At 37.1% G+C, this 9,202-nt stretch overlaps 1 pseudogene; it reads right to left on the reverse strand.

Annotated features, from left to right (window-relative positions):
* Nucleotides 1-315: 315 nt before the first annotated feature.
* On the reverse strand, nucleotides 316-700 carry LOC127666126 (histone H2A.Z-like; annotated as a pseudogene).
* Nucleotides 701-9,202: the final 8,502 nt, after the last annotated feature.

Below are 9,202 nucleotides of genomic sequence, written 5' to 3' on the forward strand. Positions count from 1 at the left end.
AGGGGATTTTAGGGAGGAAACTAGGAAAGGGGATAACATTTGAAATATAAATAAAGAATATATCTAATTAAAAAAAGTCAACTCAATCAAAACACACTACTTCAGAATCAGTAGCTTATTTGAAGCCACAGTCGCACTTAAATATAGTTAAGACTTCAATGTAGAAATTTGGTTAGTTGGAATGTTAATTTAGGCTCCATCTTGCTCAGTTACAAAAAGGTGAAATTTACAAAGTCCCAGTCCACTGGAATCACGAACCCTGGACAGCTGTTAAGAACATTTAGAGTCCTGAGATAATAAGGAATCCAGGCAGCCTTAGACAGTCCTCTGTCATCCCTTCTTCCCAATTGGCGATTTGTGGATGTGTAGGATGACACCACCACCAGCAATTGTAGCCTTGATCAGAGAGTGAGTTCTTCATCTTCATGTATAGCAAATTGCAAGTGATGAGGGGTAATATACTTTACCTTTAAGACTTTTGATGCGTTCCCTGCTATCTCAAGAACCTCTGTGGTGAGGAACTCCAGGATGGCTGCACTTTGCACAGTAGCATTGTGCCCACAAGCCCATGGATGATTGTATTACATTTCAGGTGTCAATAAATATGGCCCATAGGCAACTGTAAGCTGGCTCACTGCTAGCAGGTAAAAGCCTCTGTTTTGGACTTTCCGGAGTCCTTCCCAGCCTTACTGCCTACCATCTTGGACTGTGCTGAGGCTCAGACAGGCAAGGAAGAAACAGGCCAGGCAGACACTCTGCAAGATCCCAGCACTCACTCCTCTGTCTTGCCATGATTGAAACTGCCCCCATATGTTTTTCTATGTCATGTTTTCATTTTAATTTGCTTCGATTTTCTTCAGTCATCATTTAATAATGTCTTTTTAAAGAACCACAATTTTGTGATTTTTCTGGTTTTATTTTTTATTTTATTTTATTTACTATTCCATTTGTTTACATCTCAAATGACATTCTACTTCCCTGTTACCCTCCTACAAGCCCTCCATCCCACAACTTCCCTCTCTTCCTCCACTTCACCTCTATTAGCCTGCTCCTCACTCCTTCTCCTGCCCCACTACTCCAGCATCCCCCTGCCCTGTGTCATTAAATTTGACAGGACCAAGCGCTCCCATTGCTGTCAGACAAGGCCATCCTCTGCTACCTATGTATCTGGAGCCATGGATCCCTCCCTGTACACTTAATTTTTTAATAAATTGAGAATACTCAATTTTGATGCAATTTTTTATAAGTATGACATTTGCTTCCTTGGTTTCCCCCTAGATCAAAAGATGTGAATGTATTTATCTTTTAAGATATAAGCAGTAGACTTCTTGGGGCTTCTTTTGTGGACATGCATTCCTTTTCCCTCTCTTTCACTTATGATGAATAGTTTAACTTAGTAAAGTAGCCTAAGTTAACATCAATTTTATTTCAGAATTTCTGTCTCTTTGCTTTGTGGTGCTCATGGTCCACTACCTACAATATGCTATTTCTAGTGAGAATCTTGTCCTCAAACCCTATTTACTTCCCAAGGCATTCAACTTCTGACAGCACCACAACTGTATTTATTGTTTCAGACATGATTTCAGGGAGATACTTATATTTAAATCATGTATTACACTTTATTCCTATTCTATAGCAGAATGCCACAGTTTTTATTCTGATAACCTAAAGAAAAAGAAAGTGATCACAAAATGTGTTAACAGATCATGCTCCGGTGTAATTCCACACAGTCAAATTATTCTGACCTTACAAATTGATCTTAATTGTGTACTAAGAGGAGAGTTGAATGAGTTGGGAAAAGGACATCTGGGACTAGTAGGGAGAGAGAAACTATTATAAAAACACATGTAAAACTCTCAAAGATCAAATGGTAACTCTATGTTCTGTAAAGGCATTGAACAAATGATTATCAAAGGAGATGTTAGAACAAATAATTAAAAGTATTAAAAATTAGTGTATTTTAGTAAGTGGCCAGTAAGTATACAAAATTTAGTAGCCATCATTGAAATTTAAGATAATTGTAGCTTTGAGCTTATATTTTAAGCTGTCAATTGCCATGGACAGAAGTGACCTGTATCTTCATTACATTGTAATAGGAATATTAGGTTCATGCTATTTTTTGAATTATTTGATAGAATATCTTATGAAACAAGAATGATGGAAAGTTCTTGCATTCATTAAAAAAGTAAAAATAACTGTTAGAGACACAAAGATGGCTAAAGTATAGAGAAATCAAAATCCTCATTCAAAACAGCTATGGGGAATGGGAAACCAGAAGAAACAATGACACCAAAGGAGATAAAGGTAATATATGTAAAGGGAAATTTTTTTTATGGAAAATTATAGAAAATGCTACCATGTCAAGAAATAAAACTCGCTAAGTGGTAAACTGACAGTATAATACCCATGGTTAGTTATTGGCTTTAGAGAAAGCAAGAAAGCCGATTAACTCTTAAACAGCAGTTATGCACCAATAAATGTAATTTTATTCTTACAGTGTATTCAGTGGAATTTTGGATCTTTTTCATAATCAAAACCAATGCTGATGTTGGAGATGTAGAAGGAGTTGAAAAATAAGTCATAAAATCAGCTCACGTGTCAAAATCAGTTATATAGAAAGGATAAAAATGTGTTTATTCAATGTATTATTATCGTGAGGGGGAATAATCACATTACTGTTGTATAGAACAACGTCTGTATAAGGGATCATTCCCTGGCTCTGCCAAGCTCACCCATGCAGAATAAAGAGAGGAGAACAACCTATAAATGTGGGCAAGGCATGTGAAGATTTCTAAGAGTTGATCAAATACTTGCTACAGACACCATGGCGATAAAAATGAAAATTGATTTTTCTATGAAAATCAAATGAAACTCTCTCTATGTGAGGATGAACTAAATTGCCTTCTGTTTACTACTAATCTTCACTGAAATGTATATGGCATTATTTTAATATTGATTTTGACAAACAGTTAAAAAAACAATAACCCCCAGGATAAATCATACAAAATACAAATGGCAATTTTGTAAAAGGGGTAGATAATATTAAGTCAAATACTGGAAAACCCCTTGCGTGTCAAGTAGGTTCTGACACACTGGAGATTCTCAGAGCAATTAACAAAAGCTTTGGCTTGCTCTTCAGCACTGAACTTAATTCATGGAGGTCCCTGTAATTGTTCATTTGTTTTTAGCTTTAACTTGTGGATATTATTGTCTTCAGATTGCAATGTGGAAGTTGTGTTTTTAGATGAAACTCTAGGCCCTACAGAATATCATTAATGATTCAAACCAATCTTGCCAGACTCCCCAAAGCATTATTATTAATAACAGTATTAAAGAATTAACGACTATCTAAGGATTTGTTATTTTGCCATTTCCCCCACAACATCCCTAGAGCCTCGCATAAATAACATGTGTTATGAATATTTGTTAAAAGGCTATCATAGTGTACATATTTTTTAGCAAAAAAAAAAAGCATTTAGAAAATGCAGAGAGGGGAAAATACCAAATAATATAACTAGTGTAAGTTTGTCTTAGCTTGTAATGATTTACTTAAACAATTATCTCCTTAAATATACTAATGGTAGAATCACTTCTCTGTATATTAATAAACTTACTTCTTTGTGTTACTAATAAAACTTATTTTTTCTTTTTTCATTAAATTAACGTTCAAGTGTTTATATAAGAAAAACAAATATTCAGTACATCTATGAGCTCAATAAAATCATGTTTAATTTTTGTTACATTTTAAACATTTTAAGAGTTTTACCCTTTTATACTCATTTTTCTTTTTTTAAATTTTGTGCACACATGATGTTATGGTGATTATAGAACTCTTCTTTCACATACTTCTTTTTTTTTTTCTTTTTTTTTTTATTATTCGATATAATTTATTTACATTTCAAATGATTTCCCCTTTTCTAGCCCCCCCACTCCCCGAAAGTCCCGCAAGCCCCCTTCTCTTCCCCTGTCCTCCCACCCACCCCTTCCCACTTCCCCGTTCTGGTTTTGCTGAATACTGTTTCACTGAGTCTTTCCAGAACCAGGGGCCACTCCTCCTTTCTTCTTGTACCTCATTTGATGTGTGGATTATGTTTTGGGTATTCCAGTTTTCTAGGTTAATATCCACTTATTAGTGAGTGCATACCATGATTCACCTTTTGAGTCTGGGTTACCTCACTTAGTATGATGTTCTCTAGCTCCATCCATTTGCCTAAGAATTTCATGAATTCATTGTTTCTAATGGCTGAATAGTACTCCATTGTGTAGATATACCACATTTTTTGCATCCACTCTTCTGTTGAGGGATACCTGGGTTCTTTCCAGCATCTGGCAATTACAAATAGGGCTGCTATGAACATAGTAGAACATGTATCCTTATTACATGGTGGGGAGTCTTCTGGGTATATGCCCAGGAGTGGTATAGCAGGATCTTCTGGAAGAAAGGTGCCCAGTTTTCGGAGGAACCGCCAGACTGATTTCCAGAGTGGTTGTACCAATTTGCAACCCCACCAGCAGTGGAGGAGTGTTCCTCTTTCTCCACACCCTCTCCAACACCTGCTGTCTCCTGAATTTTTAATCTTAGCCATTCTGACTGGTGTAAGATGAAATCTTAGGGTTGTTTTGATTTGCATTTCCCTAATGACTAATGAAGTTGAGCATTTTTTAAGATGCTTCTCCGCCATCCGAAGTTCTTCAGGTGAGAATTCTTTGTTTAACTCTGTACCCCATTTTTTAATAGGGTTGTTTGGTTTTCTGGAGTCTAACTTCTTGAGTTCTTTATATATATTGGATATTAGCCCTCTATCTGATGTAGGATTGGTGAACACATACTTCTATTACTACTTGTAACCTTCTTTTTATACCTCTTCTACTTCTATTTCTTTTGTGTTCAGACCTTGTGCAAATAAGCATATAAGTTAATTATTGCATGGACCATGACACCACAGTACTCCTTCTATAGCCTCATTCCAATGAAGTTTGTCTCTTTGCATGCACGATGAAGGGGAGCTAGCATACTGGGTGAGCTGGCTAAATTTCATACGTGCTGACTTCCTGGATAACAAGCCTTTCTCAGTTTCTTATAGTACTCATTGATGGATTTAAACAAAATTTTCGTAGAATAGAATGAATTTAATACTGTAGGAAACTTGGAGCTCTAAGATATTTACTGATGCACATTTCAGTATTAACAAGGTAATGAAGTTTCCTTATACTGGATTTATGTTTCCAAAATAGTTAAAAATAAAGATATCGTAATGTATAAAACATGATCATTGGAGATTTTTATTACTTTTTAATTGGCAAGCTGCTGGAAGATGTAAAGGCAAAGCTTATATACATCTTTGTTTTAAGTCAGCTTTACTGATCAATTTTATTTTCTTATTTTATGGTTATTCAGTCACTTTCTGGTGGTTCCTCAGAAAACTGGGCACGACACTTCTGGAGGACCCTGCTATACCACTGCTGGGCATATACCCAGAGGATTTCCCAGCATGTAATAAGGATACATGCTCCACTATGTTCATAGCAGCCCTATTTATAATAGCCAGAAGCTAGAAAGAACCCAGATGTCCTTCAATAGAGGAATGGATACAGAAAATGTGGTATATATACACAATGGAGTACTATTCAGCCATTAGAACCAATGAACTCATTAAATTCTTAGACAAATGGATGGAGCTGGAGAACATCATCCTAAGTGAGGTAACCCAGTCTCAAAAGAATACTCATGGTATGCACTCACTGATAAGCGTATATTACCCTAGAAGCTTGGAATACCCAAGACACAATCCACATATCAAATGATGTCCAAGAAGAAGGAAGGAGTGGCCCCTGGTTCTGGAAAGGCTCAGTGCAACAGTGTAGGGCAATATGAGAACAGGGAAGTGGGAAGGGGTGGATGGGGAAATAGGGGAAGGGAAGAGAGCTTATGGGACTTTAGGGGAGGGGGAATAAAGGAAAGGGGAAATCATTTGAAATGTAAATAAAGAATATATCGAATAAAAAAAGAAAAAAATTCATCATTTTTTTAAAATATTTCTTTCTAAATGTAATTGATAAATTGATATCAAGCCTTTTTTTTTTTTTTTTTTCTGAGACAGGGTTTCTCTGTGTAGCTCTGGCTGTCCTGGAACTAACTCTGGAGACCAGACTGGCCTTGAACTCAGAAATCCGCCTGCCTCTGCCTCCCAAGTGCTGGGATTAAAGGCGTGCCACACCACCACCAGCCTGATATCAAGTCTTTCACAGTGAACATGTTTGTGACTGTATTTATTTATTTATTTATTTATTTATTTATTTATTTATTTATTTATTTATTCAGTTTACATCCCTATCGCAGATACTCCTTTCTTTCTCTTCTCCCAGTCCCACGCTCACAATCCTCTCTCTCTGCATTCCTCCCTCCCTTTGTCATAGAAGGGAGCCCTCCTTTAGGGACTAGGCACATCCTCCCCCACTGAGGCCCAACAAGGCAGTCCAGCTAGAGGAAGGGGAATCCAGTGTCAGGCAATAGAGTCAGCTATAGTCCCTGCTCCAATAGTGAGGTGACCCACATGACTGCCAAGGTGCACATCTGCTACAAGTGCATAGGGGGCCTAGGTTCAGCCCTTGAATTTGGTCGGTTGCGACCCCATGGGCCCAAGTTATTTGACTCTATAGGTCTTCTTGTGCTGTCCTTGGCCCCTCAAGATCATTCAGTATTATCCTCCTCTCTTTCATAAGACTCCCAGACTTCCATCTAGTATTTAGCTCTGGGTCTCTGAATCTGTTTCTATCTGATGCTGGAGGAAGACTCTGAGGAGACAGTTATGCTAGGCTCCTGTCTGCAAGCATAGCATATTACTAGTGTCAGAGGTTGGCTCTCTCCCAGGTGATTCAACTCAAGTTGGGCCAGTCATTGGTAGACATTCCTTTAGTTTCTGCTCCATTTTAATCTCTGAAAAATCTTATAGAGAGGACAAATTTTGGGTTGCAGGTTTTTTGATTAGCTTGATGTTCCCCTCCCTTCACTGGTAGTCTTGTCTGACTGCAGGGGGTGGCAACCTCAGTCTCCATATTCTGAACTGCTAGGAATCTCAGCTAGGGTAACGCTAAAGACTACTAAGAGCCTCCACAGTTCGAGGATGCCTGTTAGTCTTATAAATAACCTGCTGTTTTCTATTCTCTCTTCCAGTCCTCTCCTGCTTTACTTTAAACATGGTCACCATCCAGTTAGCCTTCTGTCCTTATGTCCCACTCAAGTCCCTCTGTTTATCCATCTCCATTGTGTGTCTTATTAATCCTTCTGAGTGAGATTTTTGCATAGTCCCTGGTTCTTCCTTATTATTTAGTTTCTTTGTATCTGTAGATTAAAGCATGTTCTTTTTTGTACTTTTTAGCTAATGGCAATTTATAAGTGAGTATACACCATTCATGTCCTTTTGCGTCTGGGTTACCTCACTCAAGATGATATTTTCCAATTCTATTTGCCTGAGAATTTCTTGGTGTCCTTGTATTTAATAGCTGAGTAGTATTCCATTGTGTAAATGCACCACATTTTCTTTATCCATTCTTCAGTTGAGAGTCATCTAAGTTGTTTCTACTTCCTAGCCTGTATGAATAAATCTGCTATGAACATGGTTGAACAATTGACCGTGAGGCCAACTAATGCATCTTTTGTGTATCTACCCAGGAGTGGTATAGCTGAGTCTTGAAATAGAACCATTTCCAAATTTCTGACAAACCACCAAACTGATTACCCGAGTGTTTGTACAGTTGGTGCTCCCACCAGCAATGCTTGAGTGCTCCCCTTGCTCTACAGCCTCAGCAGCACATTGCTGTCTCTTGAGCTTTTGATCTTAGCCATTCTTATGCATGAAACGTATAATTTCAGAGTTGTTTTGATTTACATTTCCCTGATGAGAAAGAATACAGAATGTTTCTTTAAATGCTTATCAGACCTTGGAGATTCCTCTGTTGAGAATTCTCTATTTAGCTTGGTACCCCATTTTTAAAATTGAGTTTGTTGGTTGTTGGTGTTTCTTGAGTTCTTTATATACTTTGGATATTAGTTCTCTGTTAGATGTACGGTTGGTGAAGACCTTTTCTCATTCTGTGGGCTGTCATTTTGTGCTATTGATGATGTCCTTAACCTTGCAAAAGCTTTTCAGTTTCATGAGGTTCCATTTATTAATTGTTGATCCTAGTGCTTGAGCTATTAGTGTTCTCTTTACGAAGCTGTCTCCTCTGCCAATGTGTTCAAGGCACTTTTCTACTTTCTCTTCTTTTCAATTCAGTGTGTCTGGCTTTATGTTGTAGTCTTTGGTCCACTTGGACTTGAGTTTCATGCAGGGTGTGTATATGGTTCTATTTTCATTCTTCTACATATAGCCAGTTAGACCTGTCCCATTTGTTGAAGATGCTTTCTCTTTTATTTTGCAATAATTTTTTCTCAATGCACCCAAGGTATGGTTCTGTTAGTTATAATACAAATCAATTTTCTCAAAAATTAGAATGGCCCACTTTACTCTCATCACTAATATAAATATCAACTACTATCAGTGCATTCTTCATCTGAAAAGCTACCAACAAAATCTCCAGTATTCCAACTTTCATTTTCTCAACTTTTTTTCCTACTGAATGGATATTTTACTTGCTACTCTATTGTGTCCATCTAAATTACCAAATAAAACAAGAACCTGGACCAGAGGCTTTTGAAGTTTCCAGTTCCTTACTCATCTTGGCATTCTAAGAAAAAGCCAGAAAACAAAATAGAGATGGAATCATTAGATCTCAGCTGACCTACTTCTTGTAAACTAATTTATTTCTTCATCAGATGCTGCAAATTCATCTTGCTTTGTATGCTACTTACTGACTACTAATTATCAGTTTTCTCCTTCATATAAAAAGGACAAATGGTCATTTGCTACATGACTATCTGTGCTTGGTGAATATGTAAGTAATATTTATTTTGTTCAACTCTTGAGTACTCTTTAATTTTCCCTTTTATTTGGTTTTCATATTGTGTTCTTTACATTCTTGCTTTGTTTTGATCTACTGACAATTTTTTCTCTACAAATTTTCTTTATTATTTTATATCCTTTTTTATATTTAATCTTATTTTTGAGACATGGTCCCATGTAGCCCATGCCAGGCTTGTCTTAAGCTCATGCCAGGCTGTTCTTATATTTTCTATTTAGGTATGGCAATCCTCAGATCCTGA

The sequence above is a fragment of the Apodemus sylvaticus genome, chromosome 15, assembly GCF_947179515.1.
Source record: "Apodemus sylvaticus chromosome 15, mApoSyl1.1, whole genome shotgun sequence".
Taxonomy (NCBI): Eukaryota; Metazoa; Chordata; class Mammalia; order Rodentia; family Muridae; genus Apodemus; species Apodemus sylvaticus.